General features: G+C 41.7%; 1 protein-coding gene across 1 annotated transcript in view; it reads right to left on the reverse strand.

Moving 5' to 3' along the window:
• Positions 1-18,648, reverse strand: part of cdh13 (cadherin 13, H-cadherin (heart)) — a 476,360-nt gene that overhangs the window by 442,107 nt on the left and 15,605 nt on the right. The gene's annotated exons all lie outside the window — the stretch shown is intronic.

Here is an 18,648-nt window from a genome sequence, read left to right on the forward strand (position 1 = left end):
TCATAACACTGCATACAAACGTCCTCCAAAGCCTGCAGCAACTTCCATCTCCTGCCTATTGCCTTCCTTTTCCTTTTGATTATGACAAGTTGTTCCTTGCTTGTCACTCTCCCTTTTCCTTCTCCTCTCTATTCTCTCTTATTCCCTTTCCTATTTGTTTCCCTTTTCCCTGTTTTTCTAACATCAAACCATCTTGTTCCACTCTTTCCCTTTGACCCCCTGCGGCCAACGCTCGCCCCCTCAATCCCTCACATCACCGTTATTTCCAGCCTTGATGCCAACTGTTTGCCTTATCAATCACATTTTCTCATCCATTCTTTCCTTCCAGCAACGGACTGTTCCATCAGTCACCGCTCGACGCCCGCGTTCAACCCCTCTCACCCCGTCGTTGTGATGGTTAATGCCATCAGTCACACGCCTCTCACACACCCTCACCAAGCCTAGCCACTTCCATCAGAGCGTTAATCCATTTAAAAGAGAGAGCGGCTTCCGGCTCTGCTGGTGTGACTGCAAGGTGAAGCCACGGAGAGAGGGGAAGAGAGAAAAGGCTATGCTTCGTCAGAACAGATAAATGCCATGCCACAAAGCAAGGACAATAATTAGTATTTTATTGTCAGGCTGAGAGGAGTACCAGTTGGAATAGAGCCTGAAAGTCAGTCGTGAACTGAGGGTGAGGCTGGGACCGACGGCAGGGAGGGTAGGGATGGAGCTGAGGACACAGCTGAACAGCTGAAGGCCTTGGGCAAAGTTAGGAAGGTTTGGGCCAACACCCTCATTAAAGCTAGAACTGTGCTGCTGGAAAACTGCAAAAGTAAAGTTATGCTGTCATAGAACCGCACAGCTGAAGCTCGTATTCAACTCCTCAGAATAAGTGACAGGAAAATGTAGCTGCTGATTTAACACAAAACGTAACATGTCTATAACCATGCCAGCAGATCTGTTTGGCGTGGTAGCATGCTAACATTTTCTCATTAGCACTGAACTCAAAGCGCAGCTGAGGCTGACCAAAGTGTTGGACATTCCACTCAAAACAGCAAATGTTCACCTCAAGGTGGCGCTAGAGGAAAAGTTCTTTGAAGTCATTTGAATTCAGCCTCTTGGAAACATGAATGTGTGCACTCACAATACAAAATTCACAGTAAACCACAGGGCTGTCGCAGTGAAGGAACTTCCCCTGCAGTAATTAAGGGTGGCTTAACAGCATGATATGCAGCAGAGTGCTCCAAAGAGGATGATTTTTGGAAGCCAGCACAGAAGTTAGTGTCACCCTGGTTCCTTTGACATAAAGTCTATGTGAATTTACTATTGGATTGTTACAGATAATAAGCTCTGTGGCAAACAAAAGTTTAAGATACTTACATGTTTTGCTGAACAAGATAATCTTTACAAATGAGCACCCCTTTTATAATGTTTGAAGCATAAATGCAATCCTCTGAAGTAAAAAGCTAACATTAGGCTATGAATAAACTACACTACTGTCAACACATCACCACAACAAGGCTGTAAAGCCGTGTTCAGCACGATGGTGCTCTGTAGTCTCATTTAGCCACTTGTTAGCTACCGCCTTTTTTAAGACATCTAAAAGGTCAAATTCATGAGTGGGGTTATTTACTGACATACTTTATGTGGTAGAAAAAAAAAGTGATTTAAGCTTGTGTGAACCACAGACTTTATTTTAGGCATCTAACCAAAAGCCAATTAAAGAAATCACTGGGAGGGATCCGCAAATGCTATAATGTACTCGTTTATCCTGATTTTAATACTTTAAAAAGAAGGAGGATTAGGGCCATGTTCGAGAAAAAAAAATCTTAGATTTCAAGAATACAGTCATAAATCTGTAAGAATAAAGTCATAATATTATAAGAATGAAGTCGTACATCTACAAGAATAAAATCGTGAATCTACAAGAATAAAGTCATACATCTATGAGAATAAAGTCATAATTTTAGGAGATTAAACTTGAAAATTAGTGAGAAAATAAGTCACAGATTAAGACTGTAAAGTTGGGTAATATGGTACTGAAGCAGCAAAGTGTGTAAAAACAGTGTTGGAGTGACAGTGATATAGGTTTTAGCAGTACTGAAGTAATATAATGTGTTACCAACAAGATTTCAGGTGATTTCATTACATTTACAATGTCACGTTATGTGGTACCACATGAAAACTGTTTGTCATTGTCATTGTTTTCATTTTTCATGCCACAAACTAACGCACATACAATGGCACCAGATGTGTTGATCACTGGGATGAGGAAAAAACCCTATCCCTGCTGCTTTCAGGCAGCCTTAGGACGCAAAGCAGAACGGGATGCATTGTAGGTACACTACAAAAACTTTTTTTTCACTCATGGTTAGTGGTTGGGTGAAGTCATTTATTGTCAAACAACTGTGTTTACTCTTTTAAAACCATAATGACAACAGAAACTATCCAAATGACCCTGATCAAATGTTTACATACCCTGGAGATTTTGGCCTGATAACATGCATACAAGTTGACACAAACAGGTTTGAATGGCTACTAAAGGTAACGATCCTCACCTGTGATCTGTTTGCTTGTAATCAGTGTGTGTGTATAAAAGGTCAGCGAGTTTCTGGGCTCCTGACAGACCCTTGCATCTTTCATCTAGTGCTGCACTGACGTTTCTGGATTCTGAGTCATGGGGAAAGCAAAAGAATTGTCAAAGGATCTGCGGGAAAAGGTAACTGAACTGTATAAAACAGGAAAGGGATATAAAAAGATATCCAAGGAATTGAGAATGCCAATCAGCAGTGTTGAAACTCTAATTAAGAAGTGGAAAATGAGGGATTCTGTTGAAACCAAACCACAGTCAGGTAGACCAACAAAAATTTCAGCCACAACTGCCAGGAAAATGTTCGGGATGCAAAGAAAAACCCACAAATAACTTCAGCTGAAATACAGGACTAAAAAAATGGTGTGGCTGTTTCAAGATACACAATAAGGAGGCACTTGAAGAAAAATGGGCTGCATGGTCAAGTCGCCAGAAGAAAGCCATTACTACGCAAATGCCACAAAGCATCCTGCTTACAATACGCTAAACAGCACAGAGACAAGCCTCAAAACTTCTGGAGCAAAGTCATTTGGAGTGATGAGACCAAAATTGAACTTTTTGGCCACAACCGTAAACGATACATTTGGAGAGGAGTCAACAAGGCCTATGATGAAAGGTACACCATTCCTACTGTGAAACACGGAGGTGGATCGCTGATGTTTTGGGGATGTGTGAGCTACAAAGGCACAGGAAACTTGGTCAAAATTGCTGGCAAGATGAATGCAGCATGTTATCAGAAAATACTGGAGGAAAATTTGCACTCATCAGCCCAGAAGCTGCGCATGGGACGTACTTGGACATTCCAACATGACAACGATCCAAAATACAAGGCCAAGTCGACCTGTCATTGGCTACAGCAGAATAAAGTGAAGGTTCTGGAGTGGCCATCTCAGTCTCCTGACCTCAGTATCATTGAGCCACTCTGGGGAGATCTCAAATGTTCAGTTCATGCAAGACAGCCCAAGAATTTACAGGAACTGGAGGCTTTTTGCCAAGAAGAATGGGCAGCTTTACCATCTGAGAAAATAAAGAGCCTCATCCACAACTACCACAAAAGACTTCAAGCTGTCATTGATGTTAAAGGGGGCGATACACGGTATTAAGAACTGGGGTATGTAAACTTTTGATCAGGGTCATTTGGGTAGTTTCTGTTGTCATTATGATTTAAAACGAGTAAACACAGTTGTTTGACAATAAATGGCTTCACCCAACCACTAACCATGAGTGAAAGAAAAGTTTTTGTGTTATCATTCATATTCTCAGAAAAATGGCCAAGAAATCATAAATTCTGCCAGGGTATGTAAACTTATGCGCACAACTGTATATGAGTACAGCATCACCCAGATGTGCAGTCACCAGCGGCACCTTCTGTTATGTAGTCTGTATATGACACAACAACTTCTAGGGGTTCTTTTTCTGGTCGCGCACTGGCGGAAGTTGGGCAGTGAGGATGAGTGTGGATGAGTAAAAAATGAAAACACTAAACACTTTTCGGGTGGTAACGCAATGTGGCATCACCCGAAATTCGTTGGTAACACATTATATTACTTCAGTACTGCTAAAAGGTCACTTTTTATACCATGTTACCCAACCTCGTGGTCTTAATCTAAGATTTTTGGTCCTAATCTTCTTTCGTACTTTATGAATAAGTATGTAAGTAAATATTTATCGCTAGGTTGCTTTGTAAATGACAGATGAAGTTCAGCGCCTCGTCACGCTGCTGGCATTTGTAGCAGAGTGTAAGTGAACACGGCAGTCGTGGCAGTTGCTTGACATGCTCTGCAGTTGTCAATAGTGCAGTATTGCAATATATTTTCTTAATAGCCCTAGTAATACATCCAGTATTTGTTGAGCTATTACAGTCTGGACTTAAGTGATGGGCAGATCAACAGACTGGCATTGGCATTTCTAGAGACATGCATGGCTAAAAAAGGCTAAAATAAGGCTCTGTTGTTGTCACCTCTCTACTGATTTCACCAAGCTTTACAGGTCTTTTAATACCTTGGAGTAATGAGAAGGGCTGACTTCTCATTGATTCAACACAAAACACTGCCTAAAACAATATTAGGAAAATGCATGATGCATTGGCTCAGTCCTTTCTGGGTCATTGTACATTGTGAATGCTGGGCCACACACTAACTATGATAAATCTGATAAGACTTCAAATAAAACGATTTTGACAGAAACCCAAAAAGGCAACAGTTTATTTTTACACGATCCATGCAAAATATCCTGCAGTCATACCCTCACTACTACAAGTTGTTGGTGTCGAGCCAATGCTTCACACATTAAAGTCTGTGAAGAAAAAAAAAACACTGGCTCTGCCAATAAATCATAGCATAAGGCATTTTAATGTGCGAATGCCGTCTTTTGCATCTCGGCGCATTTGTTCTGCAATCAGCATCCCTTCAACATTCAACACGATGCTTGCTCTGTCTCTCATTCCAGTCACATGCAAAATGTCCTAAAATTACAGCTCACAGCCCAATACAAAGCACTCTTACACCTTGTGTTATTAAATAGGTATGGTAACTGAATGCCAATGTGTGCAAATACTGATATCAGTAGGCTGTAGAAAACCTGGAGAGGGAAAGTACAGCCGAAAGCCTGTTGGGGTCTCTAATACTGGCCAGGAAAAAAAGGCTGCTGATGAATGTGAGCTGTACTGGAGCTGAGGTGTGATGATCTATCCAGGGAGGAGAGGTCCATTTCAACCTCTTGTGTGCTCAGGAAAACAGCCTTGTATAGTCTCTGAAGGCCCCTGTGGAAGGAAGGAAATGCTCACCAGGCTCTGTGGCCGGGGACCTGAATGGGGAAAATCGTAATTATACCAGAGGCGCGGTGATGAAGTGGAGTAGAGACAAATGAAACGGAAGACCAGAGATAATGAACAGGGGGCTGGAGCGAGAGCCTTTTTTTTTCTATTAGCTAAAACACGAGTAATAGTTATTTGTCATCATTTCATTCTCAGCTGTCATCATCTCTGATGCAGTGTAGTCATTTTGTTTTAATTCTGCTTTAATCTGATCAGCAGCTGTTGTGCTGTTGTTCTCTCTTCACTTCATTATGGGCTTTCCATCATCACAGCGCTCTCATTATCTCCCTTGCGCGAGTGTCGATTCTTTTATTGTTATTCTGATTTTCAAAATATCCCTGGAAGGCGATCGAACGAGTTGTGTACCTAAAAAAACTACCCAAAATATTCTCCTTGATATATTTACTGTTCGCCTCCCCCTGCCTTTCTGCCTCTCATTCCTCCGTTCCTCTCTTGTGATTTTCTGACAGCATCCATCTCGTTTTATTTTTCTGTCTGTCTCTCACAGTCAGACTCCGCCAGTCGAAGCTCTGCGGCTGCCTTAAGTTTCACACATTATTTAACGTCCTATCAGCGTGTCTTTCTTTTCATGCCAACCCCATTTTATGAGGTTTTTAATCATCTCACCGTCGCTCCCTCCCACCGCTCTCTGCTCCTCCTCTGTCCCCTCCACCTCAACTTTCTCTCTCTGTCACCTACACTCGGCTGCTTCCCTCACCTCAGCTGACCTTTTCAGAGACAGAGACAAAGACAGAAAAAGAAATTCCAGAGAGATACAGAAACATCACGCACAGTCACTGGAAGGTCCCTCTCTGCCAGCCATTATTCCTCAACATTCTGCTCATGTACCTAAAATCGCATCACCCCTCAAAGAGTGCAAGTGCATGTGTGTGTGTGTGTGTGTGTGTGTGTGTAATTTCCATAAGTTGAGAGTCAGTCTCAAGTGGCTGGCCTGGGGGCTGATGATCAGTAGCACTTCCATCCTCCCTCTGTTGCCAGCCTCAAGGGGGACCACACAAACACACTCACACGCACGCTGGCACAGTCGCGCTCAAACACACGTAAATGCGCGCACACCGGCACTCCTGGGACCGCCAGTGCCTCAGGCTTGTCTCTGTCTCCCTTCCTGTTAGTCGGTCTGAGTCTTCATAAGCTAGATTTCTCTCTCCGCCAGCGTGCACTTCATTCTGACAGCATCCAGTCTGAGAAAAGCCACAAGACAAAGTCTAGCCGCTCGATGAAAACGAATATACAGTGGCGCAACACGAATCAAAAACCTGTTTTTCTTACAAAAGGCTGACAAAGTGTGGATACTAAGACAAAACACTGATTCCTCAGTCATTTAGAGCGCTCGGCTGCAACAGACAGACATTCAAACAAGAGAATGAAGACACATGCGCACCAAACCAAAGCTTTGTTCTGGTTTTCTGCCTCATTCCCAACTGTGAACCATTATTTCCCACCCTCTGAATGCTCCATCAACCTCCCTCCCCTCCCTCCTTCTCCTCTCTCCTTCTATCTGCCTCGGTGTTGTGGATGCCGGTGTAAAACAAGTGTGATTTGTTATTCCCAGTGGCGTGGCCTGCTATCAGGCAGCCCTTGTTGTTGTGATAAAACTCAAAGCAGGGAGAACAATATAAAGGGATGGGCTTGAAAGAGGGGTATCAACAGACCCTGCAACTTTAATCTCTCGCCTTTCAAAAAGACCAGTAATAAATAAAACAACTTGCCCTTCCTCCTTCTCTACCTTTTCCCCTCTTTCTCCATCATATTGAAATCCTTTGACTCATACACAACAAGGATTTCATTGGGTATGACAGGTGAAAGGCCATGGTATCACGGTGTGGAGAGGCCAGGATGAGAGCGGTAATCCCTCTGAGAAGAACAGATAGAAGAAGCAGCTCTGCAGTCAATGGTACCGCCTCCCATTTCAGCTTTGCTGCTTGTTATTGTCTCGTCACTGCAGTTCAAGACAGAGTTTGTTTTCTGCCTGTGACTGCGACATAACCAGGACCGGGGGCTGCACCAGACAATTATTTTTTATTTCTGATTAAAATTGATTTCAAATTTTTCTTAACTGATTAGTTATTTTGCCTGGAATATGAAAGAAAATAGTACAAGCTGGGGAAGGTAGAAGTCTGGGAAAGGCAAAAAAACCTGGCTCATCCTGTGGTTCTTTTCTCCTCCTCTCTTCCCAGCCTGTCCTCAACCCCTCCCAATACATGACCACAGCCATTTGCAGTAACCCAGCGTTTCCCATACATTGATTTATTCAATCTTACTTTTACTCTATTCTAGAGTTGCAGGCATCTCATTTCCTTAGCCCCTCCTTGCCTCGCTCTGTTCATAAGACCACAAATGAGACAAGACGTAGCTAGCTATTCACTTCAGCTCCAGGTGTGACCTGTGTAACAGCAGCAAGCTACACCGTTCAGATACGCACGGATAATATGCTCTGAGCACACACAAATATAAACATCCCAATGTGTGCAGTTTCACAACTCTTCTGGGAGTGATACCTCAGTCATGTATTGACATCATCGTTGACATTGGTCTCGGGATCTGATGGATAGACGTCCATAAATCCGTCTATCAATAAAATTAAAAAGGTGCTCCATAACCATCTCAGATGTTGGCTCATCATCATCTGATTCTGACATTTTCGTCTGTATTAAAAGTCACCCAGGTGGTTGTTGTCTGTAGTTATCAAACACGAACTTAGAGAGTCAAAACAGCTGGACTTTAAATAGCACAGATGTGCCAAAATGTAATAAAAATATAGTATATGCAAAAAACACAGAGGTGTGCATAGGTTTAAGTTCAATACTCAGACATTCAGTGAAGTTGATTCGTAGTAACTTGCTTTCACCAGATAAATTGTGAGGTGCGAAATAAAGTTTGACTTCATGAACGGATTGAAGCCTGGTGAACTGACAGAAGTGAAGTGAGGAGCTGAAGTAAGGGACCCTCTCAAAACTGCATGCTTAATGGGGCGAGGGAGCTTTTCAGATTCCCACTGCATGCATGGTCTTTTTTAAATAATACAACATGACCAAATGCAATACTGACCCGTAGTCTTCCACTGACCTCTGTTTTCACCAGCCTATTGATTTCCACCCAGATCATTAACAGTTACACCACTTTATTTCAGCTCAGTTTAGACTTTACAATTTATTTATTTTTTATTTAATTATTTGTTTATTTTGAAGGTGGAATACAAGTAGGACACAAGTAGGAGGAATAAAAATTGTTTTTTTTTAATTTTAATAATTCAGGCACATGGTTGAAATATCAAGTATAAAAGGCAGTAGAAAACAAGGCAGTTTCTATCAAATTCCTGTGTGAGCCATACTCACTCACATACAGATTTTTTGTGGCATTAATAGGTACAAACACAGAGAGTAGCTTTGCATTACTAACCTACAAAATACAAAGTTGTTGATGTTATTTATTGGTATGCCTTTGTAAACTATTCACATTCTAGCTTATCATCATTGTTCCCCCCGTGAAGTGAGAAAGGTTGGCGACATAGTTGGTTGAGTGTGTAAATGTTACTTTTAAATGTTTGTTTTTGAATTTTTCTTTAATTTATTTATTTATATTGGTTTGGGATGATACATTTCTGTCAGTTATGCCACTTTCATAATTCCATCAAAATGTATTTTTTGACAGAATTCAACAAATATACAATCCATCATCAATATTGAAAGCACTTATTCACCTCAGAAATGTATAGTGCACTTATATCTGAAGTTAATGAGAGACTTTGACAGGCAGATAATGGAAGACACAGAATCTGGTCTCGGACCAAAAGGCTTAAATTACCTGACTTGACTGACACTGTTTTATCATTACTTCAAAAACCGTATTCAAGTAGCCCCTGATGAAAGCTTTTGCATTTGCTGTATTACGAGCTGGGTGTCTGTGGTGACGTTTCCAGGAAAAGGTACAAGCCATGCACAGTAAGTGATGCATTTTACCAGCAGTGGCTGATCCGCCAGAGGTAGGAGGCAGAACTCACGCAGCAGACTTGCTCTTCAACTCATATCAAGGGAGATTCAAAAACATACCTCCACAGGTGCCACCAAAAAGAACAAAACAGAGATCTTTGAGACTGTAACTTTAACCGTCCAGCATGGAGGATTAAGGGGGATATATTGGCAGACATGGAATATGATATGATAAATATGCTTTCTTTAGTGTACAATCACCTGAAATAAGAATTGTTGAGTTTTCTTTCCTGTAGAATGAGCTGTTTATATGTACATAGTAAGTGGGTCCTCGTCTATGGAGATCACCATGTGGCACTGCTGCCATGTTTCTACAGTAGCCCACAACAGATAAACAACACACTGGCTCTAGATTGGGCCATTCACGTTTTTGCAATTTTGTGCTGGCCACTGTAGTTAACAGCCACTCCGCAACAAGAGCATTGGGAAAACACTGATTTTCTTTTACATGAAACTGCTTTATTCAATGTTTTTACAGGTTTAAATCACTGGGTCTGTTTGTTCTGGAGAGGAGGAGACCTCTGCAGATTATCTGGCTCCCATTAAAAACCTCCTGAATGTCTGAATCTTAAGTATTGGGGAAAAAAGGTAAGCACAGATCAGCAGGTGCTGGGCGAACAGCCCATCTCCGACAACCCAAACAGTGTCACAGAAACACTGATTTGTATCATGAAACTGCTTTAATTAATGTTTTTACCAGTTGAATTCACCGGGTCTTGTTTGTTTTGGAGAGAAGTAGATTTCTATGGATAATGTGGCTCAGGGTAAAAACCTCTTGAGTGTCTGGATCAGAAATAAGGTGAACCTACATTATGGTATCAGATAAAATAGGTGAGCACACATTTGCAGGTGCTGGGCAGCCCAGCAGGGTAGGAAACACTGACTTGTAATGTGACTTGTTTGTTTTGGAGAGGAAGAGACCTTCAATCTGCAGTCCTGACCACCAGTTGCCATCAAATTACCCTTAATCTTAAAAACTGTTCCTTTTAGCAAAGAATTGTAGAGTGACATAATATTCTAAAGAGCCACTGAATATGATCAGCAACAATAGCAACAAAGGAGACAACTCTTGAATTATTATATAACTGACATATATAAAACATATTTAATGTCACTGAACCAGGTGAACTGCAGGAGTCCTTTCAGCATAGTTAGTTATCAGCGTGCAGATAGGGCCAAGGTGAGAGGAAAAGAGCGGCCTGGAGGAGCAGCTGAATGATGTGCAATGGTGTGAGTTAATCTCTCTCTTTCTTTCTCTTACTGCACACACACACACACACACACACACATATAAACACACCACTGACAGGCTCAACCTGTTTCCCAGTTGTCTGCTATTGCCTGCTACCAAAGGCAGACCTTAATTCCCTCCAATCACAACTACAAAGCCCAATCTCTCCACTCAGAGAGAGATCCAGCAGGATAAAAAAGATTGCCTCAAACCATTCTCTCGCTCACCACTCACCACAATAGCGCACACACACACGACCACGTGTGAAGCCTCTGCTTGCTAGCTGACCAAAAAATGAGAAAACGGAACCCGCCCACACTTGCAAGCAAATACACACGGCTGTATGGTGTTTGTCAGTTTTCATATCCTTCCTTATTTACTCCCCCTGTAATACAACATAGTGAAAATTAAATAATGGAAAACAAGGCTGCGCTTTATTTGTTATTTCTCTCCCTTCTGCTTTAAAGTTATTGAAAACTTGGTCTTGTCACCATTGTTTACCACTTGGCTTAAGGGAAAATTGCATCCATGCTTCTCTCTTCCAAATCCATTTTCCATTTCTTCTTTCTCTGGGAGTAATAGAGCAAGAAGTTGGGTCGCCCCTGTGCAGGAAATGTGACAGAAGCCAGAAAAGCTGCATGAGCAATCTGCATTACTTATTTTTTAAGTGTGCTGATGACAGCCCTTTGATAACAACCCTTCAGATGTCTTATTTAATGAGTGAAACATTAGATTTGACATATTCAAGTGCTTCCTTGGCTTAGAAAAATGATAATGACACGTGGGTCCCACAGATGAATGTTATATGAATGTGCCATAAAAGGCACAGCCAGTGAAAGCATCAAAATAATGAGCTGGACGGATTTTTTTTTCCCCTCAATTTCTTGTTGGGAGCTCTGCCTTCAACACTTCAGCTCCAGTACAGTGTTCAGCCAGCCTGCAGCGCCCTGGCTAATGCCTGTATACAGACAGATGATCCAACCTGAATCCAAATCTCTCTCCAAATCTCTGCAGCCATGGCTGGTAATATGATAATAAAAGGGGTGTTTAGAGAACGCAGTATCTGCTACTAGAGCACAACTGAGACTGGGATAATGATGGAGGAAAATGTTAGAGCTTTGGGAACTCAGCCACATTTGTACACCAAACTCATGTAGAAATTTTGACTCCAGCAATTTAGAGGTTTCTGTTTGGCCATATAGGGACATGGAGGATAAGTCAGATTTGGTAAATGAGGCTGTTTCATTTTGGGATGTGGCATTCCTTCCATATTAAGTAATGGAGGGTTAACATGCTGGGAAATCCAGGATATCACACAGCTGGTTGTCAATGTGGGTAAATATAATGAGAAGAGATAAAATTAGAGCATTTATGTGAAGTCAAAAGTCTACCAGTACAGACTGGGAACAGTTTTAATCACAGAGGCCACTTACCACCAGGCTACATATGACCTGTATGTGACCTGTATTCTGACGTGGTTTAAAGCTGTACCAATCAACATTTTTTATTTTAATAGTGAGTCAAATTACTGTGTGTAATGTGTGAGGTGTCGCAAATCATAAGACACCCGCAGAGAATTATTACCCTGCATTTTTCCCTCAGGTCTACTGAGTGTTTAGCATTTGGTTTTACTGTCTGTAACTTTACTGTTTTGATTCAGTCTCACCGGTATCATTAGCATCGTTTACAGCTGCAAATGGCAGCTGTTCAGAAAAAGAAGGTCTCATTAACACTATGTGCAACCTGTCCAGCACCACACAGCGGATAGAAAGTTGGAGATTAATTTATGAACATAGTGGAGCATTTAACATCTAAAGAGCCAGATTTTTCCCTCAGGAGTTGGTGGAGACCAAAACAGAGCTAAAAGCAGAGTGAGTGAATTATATTACGCAAGTAGCCAGAAATACAACTCCCAATCAATGTTATTCCATCTGCTGGATGTATGAGTAGGCAAGTAACGTATTCACCATAGCAATTTTAAAAGGAGATGTTATGTCAAATATATTTTATTGTTATTGTTATGTCAATATATACATGTGTCATTTCCCAAACAGAACTTTGTTGGCCTCTACAGTAGCAAGAGCTGAATACAAACTACAATAAAAGTGGCAACACATTCAGACCTGTGTGATGATGCCTGCCCATTATTGCCTGCATTTATAACACATCCTGTACGACTGATCTGCTTTTGAACAGTAAAGTGGAAAGTACATTATAAATAGACTTGCATTTGTAGAGAACCTTTCTAGGCTTCCAACCACTCAACATCCTTTTACCCTTCATGTTACATTTACCCATACAGATTCATACAATGGTGGCAAAGGCTACCATGTAAGGTGCCACCTGCTCCTCAGTTATTTATTCATACACATCACACTGATGGTAAAATTTTGCGTTCAGTATCTTGCCCAAGGATACTTCAATGTGTGGGCTGGAGGAGCTGGAGATCAAACCACTGATCTTTGGATTAGTGGACAACCAGCTTCCCCTCCTGAGCCACAGCCGCACAAAGTCACAGCAAAGAGACCCAGTAAATCCAAAGTTAACCCCCACTCAGTTTCCATGGGGCACAAGTGAATCCACTTGCTAAGCAGTGTTTGACAGGAGGATGAGCCAGTGACATGAAAAAAGGGAGGGGTTGAAAGTTAAAAAAAAAAAAAATTAAAGCAGAGGCGGACATTATACAACAAGAAGCTTTGTTGCAATTTACAAAAGATTTGGCAACGATTTGGCAAAGAAAAAGTGATGAAGTGCTTATTTTGCAGGTGTTGTTGGTGCTCTTTAGGCCTGGCTTTGGATGGTGGTGAGTCCCTAATCAGGATGAGATAATCAACTCACCAGTCTCACCTTCCACCAAATTTTAGCTAGCCAGCTGCTAACTAGCCAGGTTGAGCCTTTTTAAATGTAAACATCAGTAAACATCCGGGAAAGAAGAAATGGGCACCAGTGGAACTAGCAGCCTTTGTACAGGCGTTGGATAATAAACTGGATGACCTTGTGTTACTTTCCAACAGAATATCAGGAACTGTAATATCCTTTGTTTTACCAAAACTCCTGGACAACATCATTCAGCCAGGTGACTCTTTTTCCATAAGCCAAGCAGTGGACTCTGGCAAAAGAAGGTGATGAAGGATGTGCTTTACAGCAAATAAGGACTGGTGTGATGGTGGGAATGTGAGGTGCTGTCCTGATCCTGCAGTGGATCACAGCTATAAGCCGTGCAGAGGCAGCTGCAGAGTGGAGCTGCTGCTTGTGTTTGGGAGGAGCGACCACACAGCCATCAAAGTTGAGATGTGTGGACAGTTACATCTTTCCACAACCAGAAACCATGGGTTACCAGAACCATCACAACGATCTACAGTGCACAAGTTAAGGAGGTGATGGAATCACATTTCACTGGTGCTGTAACTTGTTTAACCTCATGTGACAAATAAATGATTGATTGACTGACTGACTGACTGACTGACTGATTGATATGCACATAGCATTTACACTTTGATTCCTATTTCTAACAAACCAAAAGCAAATCCATTATCTGACCCCAGCATCCTGTGTTTCTTGTCCTTGTAAAGGGATGGCAGCTCCTCTCAAAACTGACACGTGTGGCAATTAAGAGCCTGGTGTCACTCTGAGTCAAAATCCGGCACTTGGGCAGTGACTTGCAGCTTCAGAAACCAATGAAAAAAAGGCATCCTTTAACATCAGCACGACACGCGGCCGGTTGCCAGTATAGTTTAATGGCACCTGGCGGCGTCAGGGGAAACGCAGCAGGACAAGGACAAAAGTTAAGGTGGCGAATATCCGAGTGGGGAGGGAGGGACACCGACTTTCACCTGAGAGAGCTGTGCTCATGTCCCGTAAGATTCTAAAACCAACACTTTTCACAACCAGAAACCATTCCTAAACCCAACCATGTGTGTTTGTTGTTGAAGGAAAAAAAGTCAATTTGCCTTAGTGTACTAACGTAGTGCGTTTACTGTAAAAGAGACAGTATGTAAATGTTAAATTTCCTGTGAAAACAGAAGTGTATCTTAAGGGAGGCAATGCATGCAACAGGCAGAACTTGTCACGGTGTCCCACAACATCAACAACAAACACACCCAGGGTACCTTGCACATCATATGCCAACTTGGAAAGTCCATGACCCAATATCAATATGTGACGAGGCCGGAGTGAGAATGTGAATGTGTGCAATTAACATACAGCAAATGACAACTGCCACTGAGGTAGCCATGACTGCCGTGTAAACATGAAATTGTGTGTGAACAGGTGTCCGGTTTGGGGTTGCTCCTGGATCCTCGTGACACGATATTATGCACTGAGAAGAGTTTTCATTCTCATCTATACATTTACACCTGCCTTTTTAAATTGTAATCCCTATCCAAATGCTCGGACATGTTAAACAACCGGGTGAGAACAGACCATAGATCAGATGAGAGACAGTCGCAGGTGGAAAGGGGTGAAGCAATAGATGGGAATAGAATATAGGTAGTTGCTTTAGAGACCACGATTTGTCATTCTACGCAGCAGCCTGTGAGCGCTCTCACCAAATAAATATTCATGACAAGTGGAAAGGGTCGTTCGCTCTCGTCCTCCCACCACTAAAAAAAAAAAAAAAAAAAGGCTGGGTAAATCTCCACGTGAGAAATGACTCTGTCAGGACCCATTTCAGAGCTACAACTCAGCGACCCTGTCCACCCACCGTCCACACATCAGCGCTGCCACAGAGGCTCCATCTTCCGTAATTCCTCTATCTCTTTCCTTTCTCCCAAACTGCTTTCACTTTCCTTCCACTCTCCACCGGCCTCTGCTTTTCCACTATACCTCCATCATTACCTCCACCCTCCAGTCTCTCTTAGTCTCCTTCTCTTTTCTTCACTCTTCATCTGTCTCTTCCACTCTGCAGCTTTAACCACAATGAGACTGAAGCAGAGGTGTTGCTCAGACTGATAATTTTGCATGCTGAATGCAGAGCAGCGCCATGCTGTGCAATATATCTTCAAATTAGGTCCTTGATCTTTTGCACAGGAGAGCATGAGTGAGTTTTTGCACTGAGACAAGAATGCAGAGGCATGGGTCATGATTTCAAGAGAGAAAATGAAACAGACAAAGATAATGTGAGCAAAACACACAGCTGCATGAGATAGAAAGAAAGACAGAGACAGAGATGCCTGGAGGACTTCTGAACTTTCTGAGGCGGAGCTGGGGCATCAGGGATTACGTCCAACTTGAGAACTGAGAGCCAAACTAAACTTATCTGAGCTGCCATCTATATTGTGTTATTCCACCATTCAATCAGAACCTGGAATCTACCAAACCTCGATGACAAGATTTGACAAGATTTGACAAGATTAAAGATTTAAAACATTTGATGAATGTAGCAAATGATAATAATTTGATCACGTGTGCAAGAGCTGGTTGGCTGGTCTATGTGTGTAGCTGTGTCCTTAAAACTGTGCAGCCGAAACAGAGTTCGCTTCAGCTGTTGGTTTCCTGAGTGGAGCTGCGGAGACATCCAGCACTCATCCAGAGACAGTCATTAGCACTTCCTACAGAAGCTGGTACGTGTATGTGTGTGTGTGTGTGCATTTAAGAAAGCATGAATGTGTTAATGCATGTGTGAAAATGTATGTGTGTCATTGGTAGTGGGATGGGAACAAATGGATATACGTAGGTATGCGTATCTCTGAGTGTTTTTTATCTCTCCTGATGGGCAACTAAGAAAGAAAAAAAAGACATGTACGTCATGTGTAACCCAAATGTATGTGATACAAAGTCCTGAGGATCCTATTAGGGCTCTGTGGGGGCAATTAAAATAGTGGTGGATCCAGATGAACACACTCAGACAAACACAAATGGTACATAAAGCCCAGATGCAGTATTTCAATGTGTTGAAGAGATGGTCAGGGGTCACAAAATGCAAGTCAAGTCTCAAATCTCTCAAATCTAAAGTCAAGGTCTGTGGGGAGTAAATCAGGGTCACGTCTCACATCCTTGATAAAGTGTCATGGTGCAGATTGCAATATGGCCATTTCTAGAACATTCCCTGCAGATATAATACTGTGTATCCTATTTGGTAATTATTAGCGGCATACAGAAACCAAACAATCTGTTTAAAGGACATGGAGCATGTCGACAAAAGGCAAAATATTAGTTTATTTTTAGGGTTCATGACTTTGCTTAGCCTTTTCAATGTATGTCATACTAAACCTCACAACAACAGATATGGTCATTGGCAGTGTCATTAGACGTACTTCAATGTAGAAAGTTGATCAATAATCAGAGGTAGATTCATATTTTTGACCAATAATTCCAGGTTATACCACCTGTCAGAAGAAGTGGTAATGTCCATAAACAGATATCTGCATGTGTGTGCAGTATCTGTAAGCAACAGTACAAAAATTCTAGTGTTCTGGTTTCCATTTGTAGTCCAATTGTATTTTCAAGCAGTGTTGACCAATCATGTCTGAGCTGCAGGTAAACAGTCCATGTGGAGAGGAAGATTGCATTGGCCAAAATACAATCTCGGAACCCATGGGCTATTGTCTGATGACAACTTGACTTCCTGCGTACAAATGATCTCTATTCGTAAACAAATATCTATTGACAGAGATTAACCAAAATGATTGGCACATGGAGGAGGAAGTCTGCTTGCTACACCGAATCTCCAGAAATACTGGCTGTAGCCCCCAGAGGTTTTTCGTCATCTGACCGATAGCCGATGGGTTGCAAGATTGAAGCGGTGGTAGCTCCAGGATTTATTGCAAGAGAGGCTTACCTATCTGGATGAGCTGTAATTCATAAAATGTTACTATTATAAACACTTTTACGCTCAAACCAAAAGCTCATTAAAACTGGACAGAAGGATGATTTATCTACATGACTGTCTAAATTAATTTTATGAACCAATATCAGTGTATAAACCATCATTGTGTTTGATATCATTTGTTCACAATAGCACGAGTTGTCATGTGACAAAGACCTCGCTCATCTTGTTACAAGTTCTTTCGAACACAAAATCTCCTCAAAATCGTATTGTTGCAGTCTGTTTCTTTATTTGGCATTTCTTTTTACAATACGAGTGTTGATTGTGTACCTGAGTACAATACTAATACATCCTTACATCAAAATCTAGAAATCAAACAGTGTGTGGATGTGAAGCTCAAAGAAAGTGTGCTTTTGTTATCTGTGTCTTGTTTGTTTCGTCTTGGGGTTTTTTGTACTGTTAAACGGTTTACTTTAATGTCATGACTGCAAGAGCAGCATTTGAAAGAAGTTAGCAGCTAAGATATTTGGCATTACAACGAAATCATCAGTGGTTTTACCTAAAAACCTTAAAAGGGGACTCCATCTATTTTCCACATCAAAGTCTGTTTACAGGTCTTGGGGAGTATGACTACATATGTGAAAGAGGTTTTATAAAGCCTTTGTGGCTACATGAAGTCTGATAAATCACCTCAAGTGACATCCTTTGAGTGTCAACTGAGTATGAAGACTACAAGTTTGAAAATCTGGAGGGGTAGAGTTAGAAAGAAGTGAGCTTAAACCGCTCCACATCTCTGCTTTAAGCTTGACACACATGAATCTCTGACTGATCTGTTGGGAGTTTCGTTGCATTGTGGATAATGTAGGCGCCAGGATTTGACAAGGAAGAGGAATGAGCGGAATAAAAAAGACAATATCTCTCGCTCTGCTGCATCGATTTTGCTACTTTTTTTGTACATCGCGAGTCCGACAGCGTTATACTGTAGGAGTACAATGCTAAATCAGTGCACTCTTTTAAGAGCTGCAATTGTTGTGTAAAGTAAATTTATTTGCGACTAAAGTGTGCCTTGAATATGAGTCAGCAGATCAAGTATCATCTCTGAGTTTAAAAAAGAACCTGCAGTACTGAAATCAAATCCCCAGTGTGCTGGGTTTGATTTGCACCAACTCCGGCAAGTGGTACTCTAAACATGTATTTTTGTACACGCACACAAGAAAACGACACTTTATTTGTTCTTTACTTCACTGATTCCAGTCG

This window comes from Epinephelus lanceolatus, chromosome 5 (assembly GCF_041903045.1).
Source record: "Epinephelus lanceolatus isolate andai-2023 chromosome 5, ASM4190304v1, whole genome shotgun sequence".
NCBI lineage: Eukaryota > Metazoa > Chordata > Actinopteri > Perciformes > Serranidae > Epinephelus > Epinephelus lanceolatus.